Source organism: Mustela nivalis (genome assembly GCF_964662115.1).
Source record: "Mustela nivalis genome assembly, chromosome: 10".
Taxonomy (NCBI): domain Eukaryota; kingdom Metazoa; phylum Chordata; class Mammalia; order Carnivora; family Mustelidae; genus Mustela; species Mustela nivalis.
In genome coordinates this window covers 51,037,501-51,060,071 of record NC_139029.1, presented here as the reverse complement: position 1 = coordinate 51,060,071, position 22,571 = coordinate 51,037,501, and positions in this window count along the sequence as shown.

The window sequence follows — 22,571 nt, the reverse complement described above, 5'->3', positions numbered from 1 at the left end:
AAAAGAAAAAAAAGTTGTGAATTTTAAATTCCAATAAAGTCCCATTTTGTAGCTGAGAGACTATGAGAAATACATTCTTTGAAGTGGGCAGGAAGCATGAATAGCCTTAGCATGTGCTCTGACCCTGATTCACTCATTAAGTTTCAGAACATGTATTTATCCAAATGAGTCCTGTGTTTCTAACATTATTAAGTATCTCTTATGTGCATGCATACACACACACACACACACACACACACACACACACACAAGCACTAGAATACAGAAGCAGTAAAATAAGGTTTCTGTGTAATAGGGACTCAGTTTCATGGGGAGAAAATTATACAATAATTATAATTAAATGTGATAAACATGGAAACAGAAACTTCAGGAGTAGCCCTGAAAAACAGTGCTCTGAGTCTAAGTTTAGTGATGTTGCTTTTGCTGAAAATATCTTTCAGACTGCTTTTTTGGTATTGACTTCAGAATCTATGGCGAATTTTTTGGCCTAGTTTCTGCGGGAGTGAATATGCATGTCTCAGAGATGGGTTTGACTTTGGAAATAATTAAATGTTATTGGAAGCCAAGTCTGGTGAATGAATCAGGTGTTGACTATGCTTTTGGAATTATGATTATGTAATTAGGGTTTGGGGCCCCAAGAGGGGCATGATTACAATGTTATCAAGTTATTAAAGCAATTTTATTAAGTGGGTACTTGGATGTGATCCCACTTCTGGAACAATATTGCTGTGTCCTGTAGGGTCGTGGCTTTAAAACGACTTCTCAGTCCAGTGAGAGCTGTATACCATAGTAGGAAATACATTTTACATCCCAACCCAGTAAACACACACACATGCAGCTGTAACAAAGATTTTATGAAACAACATACTCACCTGATGCAGCACATTATAGTATTTTTTATTCCTTTTTTTTTAATTGCTGGGGGGGTGATACACTAAATTGATTTCATGTGCTGTTAATGAGTCATTACTCACATTTTAATAAACACTGCTCTAGTTTGCAAACCAGTGATTTTCCTCATTACTCTGGTTGAGCTGTTTCCAAGGAATTCAGGGAAATAATAGAACTCACTGATTTTAAATTATTTAACTGAATTGATTATGTTGCCACATGAGAGAAATGGATGAAAACTGCAAAGACTTAGACATGCTACTATAATTCCAGACAGTTCTCTCATTCCAGGTTTTAGCCCAACGTTTTAAATAGCAGCTCCCAACAAATCACTAAATTCTCCCCCTGAAACTAATAATATATTTATATATATGGTAACTACATTGAATTTTAAAAAAATTAAAAGCAGCCTTCATGGCCAATTAGATGAACATTCTAATCTGACCCTGAAGTGGAGTACCATTACCAAGTTGCAAAGTATTTACCAATAACCACAGGTAATTATCATGATCTGTATAATTACCTTGTTCTTAAAACATACTCTTATTTTTCAAAAGTTTGGGTGGCTGTTTTTATGTATTTTTGAAGCTCTGCAAATGGGGAAAATGTTGGAGAAATTTAGTAAGTCCCAGCTGATAATAATAGAGCCACTTATAGCCAGACAGTCTTAAGCTTATATATTATTGCTAATGTGATGAAAACGGGTTAAGCATGTGAAAAGACCGGTCAACTCTAAGAATCTTTTAGCTATCATTTATTCATTCAGTGACCTATAGTGATTGCCTACAGTATACCAGATACTGTGCAACACACACCAAATTTCATTGATTTTTATTTGGAAATGGTCTTTTCCCTGAGGAAAGTAGTTGCAATTTAATAATTGCAGATTTGGCATGATAAGTACTATGAATAAAGTGCTCAATAGCACAGAAGAGTGTTTGATTTTGACTTAGGGGAAAGTATAGTAAGGAACCAGGTGTTGAAGACGAGCAGGGGTTTTCTAGATGACAAAGGGTAAATACTAACACAGGAGACAGAAAGAGACCCAAAAGCATCAAAGGGACTGGCATGTCCATGAACAAATAAGTTTGATGTTAATGAAAGCTGTGCTACTTTTGAGAGAGGAGCAGAAAAATAAATGAGAAAGATGGCAAGTTGGTTCCACTTTAAGTCGATGCTTTGGTATGGCACAAAAAGCAAACTCATAGAGAAAAGCAGTATTAGAGGCTTTTAACGGAAATGACGTGATCAGCTACAGCTTTAAAAAAAATAATTCTGACTACAACTGAATGATCTTACTAAGTTTTATGTGAGGGAGACCAGTTAGAAATCTTTTGATATGCTATAAAAACATCTGAGGGCTTATACTGGAGTAGAATAGGAACAGTAACAAATGTATTAAGTGTCATGCAACCTATGTGTTAAGTGTATAGACCTTTAGGTATGTTACCAATGCTTTAATTCTTCATTTTTTCTTTATATTATTTAATGTTAAGCCCTATAATCAACCTGTAATGTAGGTAGTACCTACGTCTTTACCAATGAAGCATCAGAGGCAGAGAAGGTAACCTGTCCCAAGTCACAGAGCAGGCAGGGGATCCCAGTACAAATCCATCAGCTTTTGGAGCTCAGGTATGTGAACTTATGGAACTGTAGCTGAAGGAGGGGCTCGATTTGTGAGACTTTGTTGAGAGGAACACAGTAGAAGCCGAACACGGTGATGGAGAAAGCAGGATCCAGAGTTAAAATACCTGGATTCAATTCTTTGTAACTGGAGAAAGCTATTTAAAACATAAGAGAATAATTGAAATATGCCGAGCCTCAAACTTTTCATCTCTAAGACAGAGATAACAGCAGCACCCACAGGCTATTATTAAAGGCTATTATGAGGATTAGATGAGGTAATGTATAGAAAAGGCTTAGGAGAGTGCTCCGCTCGAGGGCTAGATAAAAAGGCAGCCACAGTAGTGGGAGTAGTAGCAATAGTAAATTCTCATTAATTATTTATAGAAGTCTTGGCAAGGATGTCAGCAAAGAGAAAGAAGTGAGGAACGGCATCCGGGTTTCTAATATGAGAGACTGGATGGGGGTGATGTCACAAGCGAAGGAGGGAGTTTAAGAAGATACCAAGCTCAAGGTAGGCATCTGAGCTCCAAATACTGCAGGACATCTAGGTCTGGTTTAGATCTAGACCATTTAGATGGTCTAAAACTTTAAGCAAACCAGGTAAAATCAAGACTACATGAGATCATCCAGGCTGAGTGTATATTAAAAGAGAAGTCTAAGACATCGCATTTTAGGGAACAATATTTAAAAGGCCAGAAGGAAAGAAAGTGGATGGTAACTCGACAATGCTATTAAGAGGCTGCTTAAACTCTTTTTGTGCCCCACCTGTAAAAACAGTGCCAGGTAAAAAGGAAAAGGGTGTCCAGCAAGCACAGTTGTATCACAGGTATTTCTCCCTGTTTTCTTATCTCCACTTATCTTAGTGGCCATCTTGAGCTCCCGATTCTTGGCTCCAGCTCTCTGTGACAGCTTCTGGAACCTCCCCTCCTTGGCTTGTGTCTTCATAGTATTGGTCTTGGTTGGTTTTTTGGCTTGCTTCTTGAATCAGGAGCTGAACCGACTCACCACTGCTTTTTGCTACTGGCCTTGCATTCCATGATATGCCAGCTATAAAAGAAACCCAAAATCAGAAAGAAAGAAAGAAAAAAAAAAAAGGACTGGAAGTGAACTGGAAAGTATGGCTTTAGAGAAGCCAAGAAAGCAAAACATTTCAAGAAGGAGAAGAGTCAACTTGTCAATGCAGCAGAGAGGGCAAACAGAATGAGGACGGAGATGGAGGTTTTGGCAGCTAGGAAGCTCCTAGTGTCTTGGAATAAGAGCAACTTCAAGTAAGTGGTAAAGAGGGGCACCTGGGTGGTTCAGTCAATTAAGCTTCTGCCTAAGGCTCAGGTCATGATCTCAGGTCATGATCTCAGGGTGCGGGATCGAGCCCCGTACCATCAGCTCCCTGCTCAGTGGGGGAGTCTGCTTCTCCCTCTCCCTCTGCCCCTGCTTGTGCTCTCTCATTCTCTCTCTCTCTCTCTCTCCCTGGCTCATTCTCTCAAATCAATAAAATAAAATCTTTTTTTAAAAAAGTGGTAAAGGGACAAGAGACCAATCTATGAAAAAGAACTGGTGAGATTACCTTTGTACCTTCTAATGTTCTCCATGAAGCAGAAAGAAGCTCACCCTCTGATAGCGAGGAAATCTGGCAAGAAATGAGAAATTGTAGTCCACATAGGTGATTTATACGGACTGTATTCTCACCACCACCCTCGCAGTGGGCATTATGAAGGCAGCTGACATAATGAAGAGAAGTCCTGCAGGCACTGTGAGGCTAATTTAGAACTCAAACCCAGGTCTGTCGCCAAATTCCCTGTTTCTCATTGCACTACCACCAAGGGGCATGTGGAAGTATTGATGGAGTAATAATAGATATAGTGTTATAAATATTATTACTTCTATATTAGTATATAATAGTGGGAAGGAGGATGAGTAAGACGAAATCAGATGTTGGTAGTGCTCATCATAATAGAGAGATAAATGCTTCTGTTGCTTAAAATTTAATGACAAGCAATAGTTTCGCGTCTAACTTTAGGTCATAAAGCACAGCCCACAAGATCCTACAATGCAAGGATGTTACTTAATACAAATGACTTTTCTGAGTTTCATTTCAGTAATCACACTGTAACATTTATAGACTTTGCTTTTGTTATAATCTAAACATGTCTTTAAAATATTTATAAGCTCTGACTTTATATTACTTTTATTTCCAAGGTTACAAAAGGTATTCTGAAAATTGTTAGTATGTAAACCGCAAACATTTCCCTCGAACTTGGAATTGCATTAAATAATGTAAAAAGAATGTTACATTTTGCCACGGAAGTTTGAATTCTTTTCACACTCTGAATTACAGAAGTCTTTCAACCACTCTCTAACACATTTTCTATCAAAAATGTAATTTTTAAAAATGGTAGCTATCAAGTTAGAGGAAAAAACCATAAAGCAGGTGGCATGAATATTTGAGAGATAATAGAGTATAACCCAGCTGTCTCGCAAGGAAATCCATCTTTCTAAATCACAAAGTTCTGGGGTAGAACGGAGGGAGTTACCATTTAAGCAGGTGCCATTTAAAAAATCATTTTGCTGAAAATCCTCTCAAAGTACATACATAGGGGAGTACATATTTACATCACAGGACAGATGATACTCCACCTGACTCTCTTTTTGTGATGGTTCCAATAATAGAGTGATTGTTCTCTGGGTATATTGAGGACGATAGGATGATTTCCCCCTACATTAAATGGCTCCATGAAGCTATGCCTTCTTAATTCTTGTGTCTGATTGTTAGAGATTTTTTTTTTTTGCCTCCTTTCCTTGTCCATGCTCATTTCTTACTGCAAGCCCATTTATTCACAGACTCATTCATACCTGTTGTAACATTAAACTAGTCCATCCAGGGGCGGCTGGGTGGCTCAGTGGGTTAGGCCGCTGCCTTCGGCTCAGGTCATGATCTCAGGGTCCTGGGATCGAGCCCCGCATTGGGCTCTCTGCTCAGCAGGGAGCCTGCTTCCTCCTCTCTCTCTGCCTGCCTCTCTGCCTACTTGTGCTCTCTCTCTGTCAAATAAATAAATAAAATCTTAAGAAGAAAAAAAAAGAAAATGTTTAAACTAGTCCATCCAACCCATACTCATGTAAATAAAGGTAAAACTTGCACATGGCTGTGCTAATCCACAGTGCTCCCTGGCGGGCTCCCAGTCCGTTTTCCACTTGGCCTCCACGTTGTGGCTTTTTTCCTTCCTGCTCTTACTACTTGGACGTAATTGTGCTGCTTTTCCACACTCTTCTTTCAAGGAGTGTATGAGGTATTGCCAGCCAACAGCCTCTAGCTAGCTGCTAGATCTCCGGGGTGGCGGCCGTGCTCCCTTCAGGAGGCTCCCAGTCAATAACCAAACACAGGGCAGTACTGTTGCTGGGCTGTTTCTGCCTGAGCTAAGACTTCTCTACTGGGCAATCTTTGTTTGGGGACTCCTCAGTTGCGTGGCCAGACTTTCTTCAAGCTGCACCGTGGCCTGGGGCTCTTCCTACCTGATCTTTCATTCCTTTCATTGGTGTCAGACCTGCCTTGTGGTTTGAAGGCTCTCCCCACCTACTCTTGCTCCCCTCCCCTTGATCCTTTGCACACATTTTCTCAATACATCTTTTGCACATCTGATGTTGGTTTGGTGTCTGCCACCCAGAGGACCCTACTGACACAGTTGGTAATAATAATAATAATAATGGTCCAAGAAAGCCGACAGTAGGTCTAGGGATTTTTCACTCATGCTTGGCTGGCAAGTAGGACCTCATCCTGACTGGCATGTGGGGAACAGAAAGTTCCTGGCACAAGGAAGCCCCATGATTGCTGAAGATGTCACTGCTGGGGACTTGGGAATGCATCCTTATGGAGTGGAAACAGCTTTGCTAGTGGAATGATTTAGACATTTGAAAGATATGGGGAGAATAAAGCCTACAACTACAGTGGTGTGGATGGGTTATTTGAAAGTTTGATGCCTTGCAGAGGGATCATGAGAAACTGAGAAAGCGTGAAACAGTAAAGGGCACAGTTGTGAGAGACAGAGCCTGTTTGAGCACCTTCTTGGAAAGTGGGGTTTACTACCATTGCAAGGGCTAACCTTCCATCTCATAGGATGGGGCAAACCCACTGCAGGGTGGGTCTTCGAAACCTAGAAAAGATGATAACTCGGGATGAAGTTGAAATGCCCGAGTTCCTGTGACAGACAGTAGAGGAAGGAATAAAAGGGCTATAGGAGGGAGTATGTTATAATGGCTTCACAGTGTGAGACCAGAGAACCCAACAGAAGAGTATGTTCCATAGCAGGGCCTGGAGAACACACTTTTCTCCAAGGCCATCAGCAATGATGAGGGGCACACTCCAAGGCCCCACTGATGAAAGGGGCACCAGCATCATTAAGAAGTCTAGTGGTAGCACTCCTGTAAGTAAATAAGTAAGATTTAAGCTTATTCATACCAACAGGGATAATAGCACTTGAAAATAATAGAAGCCATATAACAAAACTTGACTGCCAGAAGCTGGGACAGGGGCACCATAGCTATAACTACCAGCAGAACTGGAGTACCTGTCAAGGGAGCATGACCCATAGAAAGCTGTGGAAATGGTTAAGAGAATCTGATGTTCTTAGCTGCAAAATGAGACAACCAACGAGAATGCCATTTAGCCTCTATAATCAGAAACAGGCAAGAACAGAGAAGCAGGAAGATAGGGGTAGATGCCCCAATAAAAATTCATGCTCAGTTTCTGAATCTGGGACAAATTTAAAATAATTAATTAGTACAATTTATTAATGGATATCATTACAGATATAATTTTTTTGATCTCTTGAGGTGACCACAAGGTGTCTCCCCGTTTTAATTCAATATTTTTCCAGTTTTACTGGGAAATAATGGACTTACATCACTACATAAGTTTAAGGCATGCAGCATGGTGGTTTGATTTATGTATATTATGAAATGTCTGCCACAATAGGTTCAGCTAACATCCAACTTCTTATATAGATTCAAAAAAAAAAAAAAAAGGGGGACATCTGGGTGGCTCAGTCGGTTGGGCCACTGCCTTCGGCTCGGGTCATGATCCTAGGGTCCTGGGATCTAGTTCCGCATCGGGCTCCTTGCTCAGTGGGAAGCCTGCTTCTCTCTCTGCCTCTGCCTGCTGCTCTGACTGCTTGTGTTCTCTCTCTCTCTCTCTCTCTGACAAATAAGTAAATAAATAAATTTTTTAAGGAAAATAAATAAATAATTTTTAAAAAGAAAGAAAGGAAAACGCTTTTTCTCTGTGATGAGAACTTTTAGGATTTACTCTCTGAATCATATATATATATATATATATATTACAGCAATGTTAGCTATGACCATCAGATTGCTCATTATATCCCTAGTGCTCATTTATCTTGTAACTGGAAGTTGGTAACCTTTTGTTCTCCTTCCTCCAATTTCCCTCCTCCCCCAACCCTCCACCTCCAGTACCCACAAGTCTGATTTCTTTCTCTGAATTTGGTTTTTTATTTTTCTTTTTAGATTCCACATATAAGTGAGATCTTACATGATTATTTCACTTTGCATGATGTCTTCCAGGTCCATGGATGTTGTCACAACCGACAGGACTTCCTTATTTTTGTTTATGGCTAAATAATATTCCATTGTATATGTGCATATAACACCACAAATTCTTTTTTTTTTTTAAGATTTTATTTATTTACTTGACAGAGAGAGATCACAAGTAGGCAGAGAGGCAAGCAGAGAGAGAGAGAGGAGGAAGCAGGCTCCCTGCCGAACAGAGAGCCCGATGCAGGACTCGATCCCAGGGCCCTGAGATCATGACCTGAGCTGAAGGCAGAGGTTTAACCCACCGAGCCACCCAGGCACCCTGACACCACAACTTCTTTATTGGTTTATCTATCGGTGGACACAGGTCATTTCCATGTCTTGATTATTATAAATAATGCTGTTATGAACATGGGGGTACAGATATCTTTTCAAGTTGGTGTTTTCATTTACTCTGGATATATTCCCAGAGTGCAATTGCTGGATTGTATAGTAGTTCTATTTTTAATTTTTTGAGGCTCCTCCATATTGTTTTCATAGTGGCTGCATGAGTTTTGAGATGAGAATGCAGTAACTGAGAGATGGCTGTGTCCCAAGGTGGAGGAATGCTACAAAAGCAATTGAAGCATTAACTATAATGATTTCCCCAGTTCTTCCCCAAAGGGATCTTTGGCCATTTCTCCAGGTAACTATACATTGGACAAAGGAGGATGACTGTACATACTGAGGTCTTCTGGACATACTTTCAGAGCTGACACTGATGACTGAAAACCTCAAGTGTCATCATGGCCATAAAGAGATTTGGGATCCAGTTAATAAATGTTGTTTGGATCTACTGGGTTCATGACCCTAGCTGGTGTCATTGCACTCGTCCTTGGTGAAAAATTAGGATTAACACTGATGGCAGTTTCACTCATTTAGGTCCCTGGACAGCAGGATAAGAACCGTCATATTGAGGAAGGCCAAAAGGAAGCTTCCGAAGCCACCACTTTCCCAAGCCATGATAATAAATGAAAAATAATATTGCATCCCAAAAATGGTAGCGCAGATTAGTTCTGTTGTGATAGTTAACTCTATGTGTCAACTTGGCGAGGCCACAATGCCTAGATATTTGGTTAAACATTATTTTTGGTATTTCAAAGAGAGTGTTTTCAGGTGCAATTTCCATGTAAACTGGTAGGCTTAAGTAAAGCATACGGTCGTGGGCTTCACCCAGTCAGCTGAAAATCTGAATAAAACGAAAAGCTGAGCTCCCCTGAATAAGAGGCAATTATGTCTCTGACTTCAACTGTAACATCTGCTCTTCCTGTTTCACCAGCAGACTGCCTTTGGACTTGAATTATAACTCTTCCTGTGTTTCCAGCCTGCTGGTCTCTCTCGTCAGATTTTGGATTGCCAAGCCTCCACAATCACATGAGCCAAATAAATATCTTTTAAAAAAATGCTTTTGGGGTGCCTGGGTGGCTCAGTTGGTTGGGTGACTGCCTTCAGCTCAGGTCATGATCCTTGAACCCTGGGATCGAGTCCCACATTGGGCTCCTTGCTCTGCTTCTCCTTCTGACCCTCCCCCATCTCATGTTTCCTCTCATTCTCCTTCTCTCAAATAAATAAATCTTTTAAAAATGCTTTTATTTTTTAAAAATAAATTTATTTATTAAAACACACACACACACACACAGGTGTGCATGCACACACACACACACACACACACACACACACACATACCCTATCAGTTCTATTACTATGGAGAATCCTAACTAATACAGCCACTACTGAAGATTTAAAGGATGCCTGTAGTGGTCCCTATCTTATCTCCATTTAACTCACCAATCAGATAACTCTAAAACCACATGGATCCTGCACAACGATGATAGATTTCTGCAAGCTCAACCACCTAGTAACTCCATTGCATCTGCTATGCCAAGCAAGATGTTGATGGTAAAGCAGATCAGCAAGGCCTCAGCTATGGAGTTTGCAAACATTGATTTGATGCTTGTATTCACTTCCATACGAATCAGAAAAGAGGATCAGGGACAGTTCACACTGACATGGAATGGATAACAAGATTCATTTGTAGTTTCACCCCAGGACTGTGTTAACTCTCTACACTCTGTCATAATAGAGTTCAAAGAGTGCATCATCACATCAATCCAAAATGTTAGTGATATGATGCTGATCTGGCAGGACAAGCAAGAGTTGGTTTCAATGTTGGAGGCCTTGGCACATAAGCTTCACAAGGTGGAAGATGAAGATAAAACCAATGTAGTTCCAGGGACCTACCACTTCAAGAAAGTTTTTAGAAGTTTGTTGATCAGGGGCAGGCCAGGACATCTCCTTTAAAGGAAAAGACAAATTGCTACATCTTATATTTCTTATATTTCTTATATTTCCTGCTATAAACAAAGAAGTACAACACCTACTTCTTTGGGTTCTGGAGGCAACCAAATCTGTACCTTAGAGTGGAATTCTTTTTTTTTTTTTTAATGATTTTATTTATTTATTTGACAGATAGAGATCACAAGTAGGTAGAGAGGCAGGCAGAGAGGAGGAAGCAGGCTCCCTGCTGAGCAGAGAGCCCAATGCGGGGCTCGATCCCAGAATCCCGGGATCATGACCTGAGCCGAAGGCAGAGACTTTAACTCACTGAGCCACCCAGGTTCCCCTTTAGAGTGGAATTCTATTCTAGCCCATTGACGACTGACATGGAAACCTGTCAGATTTGAGTAGAAACTGGAACAGAAAAGAGGCTGGCAGGAGGTAAAGCTCAAACCATAGCTAAAACAGTCATACCACTGGAAGATGAAAGATGAGGAAGTCTGCAGTGGAAGCATGTGGATGGACATATGGCAGTGGACATGAAGTATGAAGATTTTTGTATTGCATATTAATGTCCATCAAAAAGCATGAACATCGGAAAAGGCATTGAAAAATCAATTAGCCAAAATTACATGGGTGGTCAGTTAGCCAGCCTTCATCATTGGTCAATCCAGAATTGACACAAGGAGCGCATCAATGAAATGGCTGTGGTGTCAAAGACGGAATTTATGGATGGGCCCCATGGCATGAATACCTATTTACAAAGACCAATCTAACTACTGATGCCTCAGAATATCTAATCTACCAGCAGCAGAGACCAACCCTGAGACCTGGTATGGCACTATTCCTCATGGAGATCAATACTCACTTGGGTGTCATTGAGCTCTTCAGTCTTGGAAAGGCCAGCAGTTCCTCCTCACAGGGATAGATAACTATTCTAGTTCTGGATTTTCTTTTTCTGCCTGAAGAGCTTCAGTTAGCATCACTATCCAGGAGTTTATACCATGCTTGACACATGGACATGGAATTCCATATTACATAGCATCTGACCAGGAACCCCATATTGCAGTGAAAGAGATCCAAGATTGGGTCCTTGACCACAGAGTCCTTCTGGATGGTGATCCTTCACCATCCTAAAATAGCCAGCCGAATAGAATGTTGAAACAGCTTATAAAGCATAGCTGAAATACCATCGTGGAGGTGATATTCTGCAAGCATAGAATGACTTCTTTCAGGATACAGTATATGCATTGAATCAAAGACCTCTACATAACATTGGATCTCCAAATGGAAGAATGCCTGTGTGCAGAAACTCAACAGTAGAAGCAGTTATGGCCCACTTACCGTCACTGCCAATGGTCCACTGGAGGACATTTTGCTTCTTATCCCTGCAACACTGAGCTCAGAGTGGGTGAGGTTCTCATCCTCAAAAGGAGTATGCTCTTGCCAGGGCAACAGCAAATCTTCCCTTTCACTTGAGCTAGGGCTGCAGCTTAAGCACTTTGGACTCTTTGTATCCGTAACCAGCAGGCAGGAAGAGAAGACACCATCTTTGCTCGGGTAATAGACCCAGAACAGCAGGAGGAGATAAGGTTGCATTTTCACAGGGTGATCCATTCGGGTGCCTCTTAGTACTTCCTTGACCAATTATAATCATGAATAGACACATGTAGCAACATTAGCTTGATGACTGGGGATGATTACTGAGGAACAAAGTCCCTCAGGAATGAAAGTATGGGTCGTTCTACCAGGTAAGCCAACAGGTACAACAGAGGTGATAGTTAAGGATGAGGGAAGTTTAGAAAGGACAGTGCAGGAGGGAAACAATTGAATACCAACCACTAAGAGTTCTGAGACCAACTACAGCCTCTGGAGATGTAGTTTCGTTTTTTTGTTTGTTTGCTTGTTTTCCCCATTAGCCTCCCTCTTTGAAGTTTCCTCTCAGGAAGAGAGGCTCAGGAAGAGAAACTGTGGGAGAGCTGCTCCCAGACACGTGTGGAGAAGCGTATCTGAGTGGCATACAGGGGGGACCATGGCAGCCATACAAGTACGTCTCTCAGATTTCCCTCCCAAAGAACTTGCGGTGAAGAGTACAGTGGACTGACCATCTCCAGGTGTTGCCTTTTGTGACCCAGCACATCATTCATTACTGAAGCCAGGTTGCCCCCAAACTGCTGCTAGCTAATGACGGAGCACAGTGGCACTCTCAGAGCTGGGCTGTTTCTCTCCAGAGCGTGACGGGTCCAGTGGGCAATATTTTCTAGGGCACTTGCCGCTGACCTTGCTGCCATGCAGTCTGAGGTTATTTATACAAGACTCCCTTTCCTTTCCTCTCTCTCAGACCTCTGCGGTGGCCTGAGAACCCACCTTGCCCACTTCTCCTTCTTCCTTCTTTACCCTTCTTCGGCATTTTCCTCAGGAATTTCTTGCCTGTCTCGCTCTATCGTGGTAAATTGCTTCTTAGGGGACCCCCAATGAGACAAATTGTTTTTTGAATTTTGATATTTAGGATTCCCTAGAAACACACTTTGACATATGCTCATTGTTTAGTTTGTCTTCTGCTGTTCTACATCATTCCCTCCGTTTCATCCCTTTAGTTTCCAGGCCCTGGCATAGTTCCATGTTACGTTTGTCAATGCTTACTTGGAATCTGGCGTTCAGGCACATTTTTAAGACCATATCTAATTAGCACAGTCCTGACAACAGTCTTATCTCTAATTAGTAGTGGATTGCAGCCCTTGGACAATTACTGCTTTTGAAGCCAAACTAACAGGTGCTTCACATCATCAATATGCATAAATTATCTGGTCTCATTTAGCAGACAGTTAAAAAAAAAATACTAAACTTCCCTTTACAGATTCTACATTCCTACCTCTCCTCTAAGCCAACTGAGGCATGGGTTTTCAAGTTAATTCCCCTCATTCCTTCCTAAATATATTGCTGAATCTAAATTCCTAAGATTCTCTAGTTAAAGGCTAAATTTCTTGTAGAATCATTAGCATTTAAACTGTCCACTCAAAAGGAGTGTTCCTGCAACTGCCTTTGTTTTCAGCTAATTTTACATCCCTCCATTTTGCTGTATTCCAGGTCTCTTGCCAAGGCTTCCATTTCTTTTTGGGTTGTAATATTCCATTACCCTTTCTGCTTTTGCACTCAATTGTCCATTTACGGGCAGCATTTTGCTTTTCTTCATCCAAGAACAGAAACCCAACCTTTGAAGTTGTACTATTCTAGAATAGTTTTCACATGAGCACAGATCTTTTTCCTAATGTACTTTGCAGCTGGTGAACTTATTCCTTACACAGAGAAAGATTCCAGGATAAGGCATGATAAAGAAAACCTTAGTAAAGTAGGTTAGTGCTAATTTTGTACATACTGTTGAAAGTTTCCCAGGTACCCAAAATTATAGGAACCTCAATCTTTGATGCACATTTAATGCAATGATAAATATTTCACTTACAGAATATGCATTCACAGAGCTCATCAAATTTCCACTGAATTGAGTCTAACACAGTACAGGCATAACTATGCCTGCTTCATAGACCACCTTAGAGAGTCATATGCCTAAAAGAGTTTTACAAATCAACTCTGCTATATTAGGGCAGAACTGTACATAAACAACCCAGATAGGATGAAAAACCCCCAAGAAAGTTAATAACGACTTAGCTTTCGTTAAACAATGATCACAGTCAGGAATTTCTTCTTTGAATATAGAAATCTCTCTGTTATGACTCAAAATTCATTTTTTAGAATATATACACATATATTTTTTTTGAGAGAGAGAGAGAGACTCTGTGTGTGTGTGTGTGTGTGTGTGTGTGTGTGTGAGTAGGGAAAGCAGCAGAGGGAAAGAGAGAGAGAGAGAGAGAAGCAGGCTCCTGCTGAGCTCAGTACCTGATGCAGGGCTTGATCTCACTACCTTGAGATCATGACCTGAACTGAAATCAAGAGTCGGACACATAACCTCTATGTCGTAGATAGAGGTTAAAAAACACATGATTTTTAAAATTTTTACAAAGTGAGTCATATATGTCCTAACTTGTAATTGTTTTATTTTCTATATAAATGACCACTTTCTATTTGAATCAAAGTACAACTCATTCATTCATTCAATAAATAAATATTAGTCTCAAATCATCCTTTTGGCAATATTTTAAATCACTCTGCCCTTTGAAAAGTACCATGGCCTCAGGGTTCCTTTGACAGACTCATCTTCCAATTACTCTGATCATTTTTTAAAAAAAGATTTTATTTATTAATTTGACAGAGAGAGATCACAAGTAGGCAGGCAGAGCAGCAGGCAGAGAGGAGGGGGGTGAAGTAGACTCCCCGCCGAACAGAGAGCCCAATGCGGGGCTCGATCCCAGGACCCTGAGACCATGACCTGAGCTGAAGGCAGAGGCTTAACCCACTGAGCCACCCAGGTGCCCCACTCTGGCCATTTTTAATGTCAAATTTGTCCAGTGACTACTCTCAAAAAACTAAGAGGTATTTATAAAAAACACCATTAGTTTTGGGGAGGAGACTAGCGAACTCAATTGGAAGAGCATGTGGCTCTTAATCTTGGGATTGTGAGTTTGAGCCCTGTATTGGGTAAAGAGATTACTAAAAATAAATTAATTTTTAAAAACTTTAGTTTTTGACAACAACAAGATGTCTCAGGCTCTGCTTCCTCCCTCCTCTCCTCAGATCTGGTACCACATACTTTCTAAGGAGCCCTACTTCCTTTACTGAAGAATTTTGTAAGGATAAAAACTATGAATACTAGGGGTTTATGTTCTATTTTTCCTCATTGCTAATGAGAGTAGTTTTGAACTAAGACCAACAGGATAAGTAGAAGTTTGCCAGAGAAAGTAGAGAGGCAAGTGTGCTATAGGCAGCAAGGGGAGATCTAATAAGGCAAGACAATTAAACAAGGAGTAAAATAATGTATAATAGTTGAAATGAAAATGGATGTAAAGGCACTAGGGAAGCATATAAAACCAACAGCTTACTTGGAAGTGGCAAGTGTTGTTAAGGAAAGGCTCTCTGAACAAAGCAACTTTGATTTAGGTAGTAGACATTACCAATATCCAGTTCTCCTTTCCTTCCTGAGCATATGAAAATCTTCACTTCCTGGGTCTCCTTTAAATAATATAGGCTGTCTAGCAAGTACAAGCTAATACAGTGTGAGCAGAGGTAATGTGTGTCACTTTCTGGCTGAGGCAGCTGGAAGATTCTCCATCAGCTTGCTCATCTTATAACAAGTTGGCCAACAACATTCTAGATGGTGGAATCCCCACCATTTGGGTCCTTGAATGACTACGTGGAGCAGAACACCTCTTTATCAGCCTACAACAGCCTTGGTGTGAGCAACAAAGAATCTTTTAAGTATTGAGCCACTGAAAGTTGAAGGTTGTATTACGACTAAGGCAACCTCATATCTTGCTTACTCCCCTTGGGAAAATTTGACTCTTCTTGGGTTGGCACCAGCAGAGAGAGCAATCAGACAACAAGATAGCAATTTTTAAGGGAAGCTAATTCAAAAAGCCATCAGGAAAGTAAGGTTTTCTGTGTCCTGATCCAAGGTGCCTTCTAGGAAGTGATCCTGCCAGGCAAAAGAGTAGGTATAAAAAACACCTGGTCTGTTCACACTAGCTATGATCAAATCTGTGGGAGATAAAACAGGTCTTCAATCCCCAGAAAGTTCTCGAGATAATCCCACCCTAACGATAGTTTAATTCAGTTGAATGTGGCACTTCTCATTATGATAACATTAAAATGGAGGATGGGAGGTGGAAATAGGAGGACTTTAACAGAAGCAAATGGAAAAGGTCCCAAGGCAATCAAGCCTCAGCAGACTTCTTGTTCCACCTTGTCAAATTCCCACTCTTAGTTTGTTTCCTTTGTGCAGTTGCAAAAATGTGAACAATTTATAATCTATTTATCTTGTCTGGGCCAAACATATTCTCTCAAACCCACGAAATAAGTTATAATTCTATTAGTATTAACACAGAGAGAATATATAGAAACTACCAAATATACATAACTACCTAATTACAGCTTTTAAAATTCTTTGTTGACTGCTATTATAGATGATCCTGTTTGTTTAAATTTTGTCTTTCCCCACTGAAATATAAAGTCCACAAAGGCAATGACTCTGACTGTGTTGGGCTCTGCTGCTATCCCCTGGGACTAGTACCAGGTCTTGGCACACAGTAAGCATGCAATACATAATTGTTGAAGGAATGTCTTATTTCATAAGGATCATTTGTAGCTACAATGAAAAGAATAGATTGGAATTCAATGAGACTAGAAGCAGAGAGTCCAGATGGAGGCCACTGGGATTCTCCAAATGAGAGATGAAATTGATTCAGAGTGATGCAATTGCAGTGGGGGGTGGGGAGACATGGAAAGAAATGAACAGATTTAAGACACATTAAAAGACAGCGTAGACAGGACTTAGTGATTGATTGGATATTAGGAGCTGTGCAGGGGAAAAAGTCAAGATGTTCACCATGGGCAATGAAATGATCAATGTCACCCTGAGGAGGAAAGGGTTAGGGGGGCATAAGGTGGATGATAACGAGTCCAGTTAGTAGAGATTCTTATAAGCTATCCAAATATCCAAGCCTAGTCAGCCATCATGTCTATCAATTCTATAATCAGGAGAACAGCTTGTATCTGAAAAACAGTTTTGGGGAAAAGGATAGCCATAGAATTTTTCCAGTCTTGGAAATATATGAAAGTAGAGTATGAAAACAAACTGAGGGTTTTGGAGGGGAGGGGCCGGGGGGTTGGGTGAGCCTGGTGGTGGGTATTATGGAGGGCATGTATTGCAAGGAGCACCGGGTGTGGTGCATAAACAATGAATGCTGGAACACTGAAAAGAAATAAAATAAAATAAAATAAAGAAAACAGGACTTAGAATAAAATCCTGAGGATTATCCACACTTAAGATTTTTTTTTAAAGGAAACAGAGCATGTTTATTGAATTGGTTGAAATTGGTAAAGTGCGCTCAGCTTTATTTTTCCCCCCATCGCTGCTTTTAAACCATTCTACCCTAGACAATATCTTGAGCATCCTTCATTATTTGTTACATTCTCGTATTCAAATAGTACTATTTTCATATGCTAAAATGTCCAGACCAATCTAAGCTACAACTTCCATCTAAAAGTTTCCTCCAGGGGCACCTGGGTGGCTCAGTGGGTTAAAGCCTCTGCCTTCAGCTCAGGTCATGATCTCAGGGTCCTGGGGTCTAGCCCCACATCGGGCTCTCTGCTCTGCAGGGAGCCTGCTTCCTCCTCTCTCTCTGCCTGCCTCTCTGCCTACTTGTGATCTCTCTCTGTCAAATAAATAAATAAAATCTTTAAAAAAAAAAAAAAAGTTTCCTCCAACCCAAGCCGGCCTTACTTCTAGCTCTAGCCTGACTCGGGGTTCCCAATCACGGAGTGGAGGAAAGGTGGGGTCTGTTCTTTTGCTTTTTTGGTGCCATATTTTATTTATTTCTCCTGTGGCTCTTGGTCCCTCCTAGGTAACTATAAGAAGGTGGAATAAGAAAAAAAAATTACGAAAGTGTTTCTTTTGTAGTTGGCTGTCAGATGCCCTCTCCCATGACAGATGTTAAAATGTTCTTCCTTCTGTAGGGAGCTTCGTGAACTCTCTAAAGGTACTTATTTATCTCTCATTCTGCCCCCCTCACCCCAAACATCTGGAGACCTCTACAGAGTACTATTCCTTGACTCAGAAAGTCCATTATCCAGCTCACCTCTCACAACTCCTTTCAATGTTCATCTTTTTTTCTGCTGGGCTCACCAACCCTCCACTTCTTGAATTTGATCCTTGCAAGATCACGCTGTCGTCTGGTTGTAGCAAGACAGGTAGGTTATGCTACAGCAGTTATAAATCTCAGTTGAAACGCACTCGTACTCATGCTATGCGTCCATTTTGTGTCAGTAGTGGCTCTGCTAGTCATAGTCATCCAGGAACACAGAGCGGGAAAGACTCCCTCTTGATTCATGCTTCCATGATCGCCACGGCAAGAGGGAAAAAAACCCATGGTGAATCCTGTGCTGACTTTTCAAGCTTCCACCCAGAAGTAACACCTTTCTTCTGCCCATATTTCTTGGGCCAAAGCTGGGCATATAACCAAATCTAACTTGAAGGAGAATGAGGATGTACAATCCACATGTCCAGATGAAGAGAACTGGAATATTTTTGAACACTAATGACTACCACATCCTCACATGGTCCAGTTGGCCTGGAGGAAATATTCCAAACCCTGGTAGTATAGGCTACTCCCACCATCTCTCCCCATCCTTCCCACTCCCTTTGCTAACAGAGCCTTTCTTCTAGCCAGCTCCTGTCTTATCATATAGACTCTCAAGAGTCTTTGAAGCCTATGTCAGGTCTCAAAAACAAAGCAAAACAAAACAAAACTCCCCCAAACTATGTTTGGCTCTGTATGAGCCTGGAAGTGGAACAGGGAGTTTTTGCATTTCATTGAGCATCCAGCAGAGAGTACGGGGCCAGTGTTCATTGCTGGAATGCATTCACCATAAATTTCTCTGAGTTCTCATTTACTCCCTTCCTCGCTTGGCTTGAGATGAGGTAGCATGCCCCTCACCTCCTTCATGGGAGGAGAAAAATTTGTTGCAGCTCTCTGTTTGGTCAGCAACTCTCTTCCAAGAAATCCTCCTCCTCTGGGGATCTCTAGTTAAGGGGCACATTACAAGATCTGTCCACTTTTAGCAAGTTGTAATACTTGTCTTTTGGATAAGGAGCATGTGCCATTTGTTTTCAGCTAAAATGTGAGACATCAGGGAAAGTCCCATTTAGCGTGTTATTCCATCTGTAAGTGGACTAGGGACAACCACCAAGCAGATTGGAAGAAAACCAGGGGAATGTATGGTTTCGGTAGCCAAAGACTGTTTCAAGAATAAGTGCTCAACAGTTTTGAATCTGTTGAGAAGCCAAGAAAAATAAGGACATAAAAATATCCACTGGGAGGATATGTGAGGATATGTGATGACCTCATCAAGGTGGTTTGAGGAGAAGGGTGGGGAAGGAGTCACCTAATAGTGACTGAGGAGTGAGAGGGGGGTGAGGTGGTGGGGAGGTGGGAACAGTCCTCACAGCAAGTACACATAAAGAAGTATGGCTGGGAAGCGAAGTGAGGGGTAAGGTGGTGCTTGGGGAGAACATGGGTATAGTATGAAGGTTTATTTTTCTTAATGAAAGACTTGATCAAGTTTAAGTGCTAATAGGAAGGGAACTAGGGTCACCTGGGTGGCTCAGTTGGTTAAGTGTCTGGACTTCAGCTCAGGTCATGATCTCAGGGTCCTCAGATAGAGCCCCGTGTTGGGCTCCCTGCTGGGTGGGGAGCATGCTTCTCCCTCTCCCTCTGCTACTCCCCCTGCTCATGCTCTCTCTCTCTCTCACTCGCTCTCTCTCAAATAAATAAATAAAAATTTGAAAAATAAAAATAAAAAATAAAAAGGGAAGTATTTGAGAATGGAGAATGAGAGATTAAGTAGATGATGAAATGGTTTTTAATCAGTAATTTTGCATCTTCAAAGGAACATAAATTCGTAACATGGATGCTAAAATTCATTGCAGAGATACTGACATGCAGTGGGATGCTGTTCTATGCATCGGTGGTAGTGGTGGCAGGGAATGACAAGAAGAAATGGAATGTTTTTCTGGGTAAATAATGATGGTTCTTGGGAAGCTGTAGCTTTTTACTCAATAGAATAGGTATGTTCATAGAGCTCTAAAATATTATAAACCTCTTTGCATCCTCAAATATATACTTTTAATTCCCTTGGTGGTGAACAAGAATCTTAACTTGTTCCCTGGTGCTGTTTACATAGCTCATTAAAGTAAATTTTCATTTATTTCATTGTTTATAATAGAAAAATCCCTAAAGGTACCTTAGTATTTATAAGGAAATTATCTGCTAAGTGCTTTTATGTCTTCCAGCTTCCACTCAAGTACTTTGCTACAGCGACAACCATCTCTCCCCTCTGGATGTGTAAACCTTTTGATTTCTACACATTTTAAATTATTTAATTCGGGAAAAAAACAACAACAACATTCTATGGTATGTGTAAAAAAGAAGTGTTTCCACAGCTTTATTTCAAACTTATTTCCCAATTTAGTTATGTGGATTACTAAGTTTTATTTGGAAGTGATCATAGATCATAATTGAAAACCAGGTCATTACTTGCATTGCAGCCCCTGATAGGCCTGCATCACAACTCTCTAGTACCTGGCCTAGAAACTGTAGGAGTTCAATCAGTGTCAGACTTAAGAACAAATGAAAAGATGGGTGGAGGAATGGATAAAAGAGTAAATTAATATTATACGTGCCATAGATCATATGGAATATGTCACTCATTTCCATTCCAACCCCATTGGAAAGTGTTTTGAGCAGCTGAGGCTGGAAAGCTCAAAGCTACATGTTTCAGACTTTCTCACTGTCCAGTTTCCATATATAAGCTCATTTTCACTGAGTTAATACAGCTATGTAAAAATCGGGAGATGGAAGTGATCATTGTGAGGTAGAAAGCATGCATGTGCCTACCAATTCTCTCTGGAGGTTTTTAAGTCTTCGAAAGCAATGGAACTGAGGTTCTAGTCCCTGGTCCCTAACTCGGAGGGTATTTGGAAGTGAAGGATGTAGCTGGAAAGCCTAAGCTAGGGATGTTTCAAAAAGAGTCCAGCTGAGGCAGTGTGGCCCTAGAGTCAGCTGTCATGGCTGCAGCTTCCTAATCTTGTCAGAGGCAACAGCACTCGTGACTGGTCTGTTCTGCAGTGTTTTTTTTTGGTTTTGGTTTTGGTTTTGGTCTTTTTTTTAATTTTTTTTTAATGTTTAATTTTTTTTTAAATTTTTTATTTTTTATAAACATATATTTTTATCCCCAGGGGTACAGGTCTGTGAATCACCAGGTTTACACACTTCATAGCACTCACCAAAGCACATACCCTCCCCAATGTCCATAATCCCACCCCCTTCTCCCAAACCCCCTCCCCCCAGCAACCCTCAGTTTGTTTTGTGAGATTAAGAGTCACTTATGGTTTGTCTTCCTCCCAATCCCATCTTGCTTCATTGATTCTTCTCCTACCCACTTAAGCCCCCATGTTGCATCACCACTTCCTCATATCAGGGAGATCATATGATAGTTGTCTTTCTCTGCTTGACTTATTTCGCTAAGCATGATACGCTCTAGTTCCATCCATGTTGTCGCAAATGGCAAGATTTCATTTCTTTTGATGGCTGCATAGTATTCCATTGTGTATATATACCACATCACATAGATCAATGGAACAGAATAGAGAGCCCAGAAATAGACCCTCAACTCTACAGTCAACTAATCTTCGACAAAGCAGGAAAGAATGTCCAATGGAAAAAAGACAGCCTCTTCAATAAATGGTGCTGGGAAAATTGGACAGCCACATGCAGAAAAATGAAATTGGACCATTTCATTACACCACACACAAAAATAGACTCAAAATGGATGAAGGACCTCAATGTGAGAAAGGAATCCATCAAAATCCTTGAGGAGAACACAGGCAGCAACCTCTTCGACCTCAGCCGCAGCAACATCTTCCTAGGGTCAACGCCAAAGGCAAGGGAAGCAAGGGCAAAAATGAACTCTTGGGATTTCATCAAGATCAAAAGCTTTTGCACAGCAAAGGAAACAGTTAACAAAATCAAAAGACAACTGACAGAATGGGAGAAGATATTTGCAAACGACATATCAGATAAAGGACTAGTGTCCAGAATCTATAAAGAACTTAGCAAACTCAACACCCAAAGAACAAATAATCCAATCAAGAAATGGGCAGAGGACATGAACAGACATTTCTGCAAAGAAGACATCCAGATGGCCAACAGACACATGAAAAAATGCTCCATATCACTCGGCATCAGGGAAATACAAATCAAAACCACAATGAGATATCACCTCACACCAGTCAGAATGGCTAATATAAACAAGTCAGGAAATGACAGATGCTGGCGAGGATGCGGAGAAAGGGGAACCCTCCTACACTGTTGGTGGGAATGTAAGCTGGTGCAGCCACTCTGGAAAACAGCATGGAGGTTCCTCAAAATGTTGAAAATAGAACTGTTCTGCAGTGTTTTTCTGAGAGTCACTTGTGGAAGCTCAACCTAGATCTCCCTCCCCCAGTCATTCCAGTCAAGGAAACACAT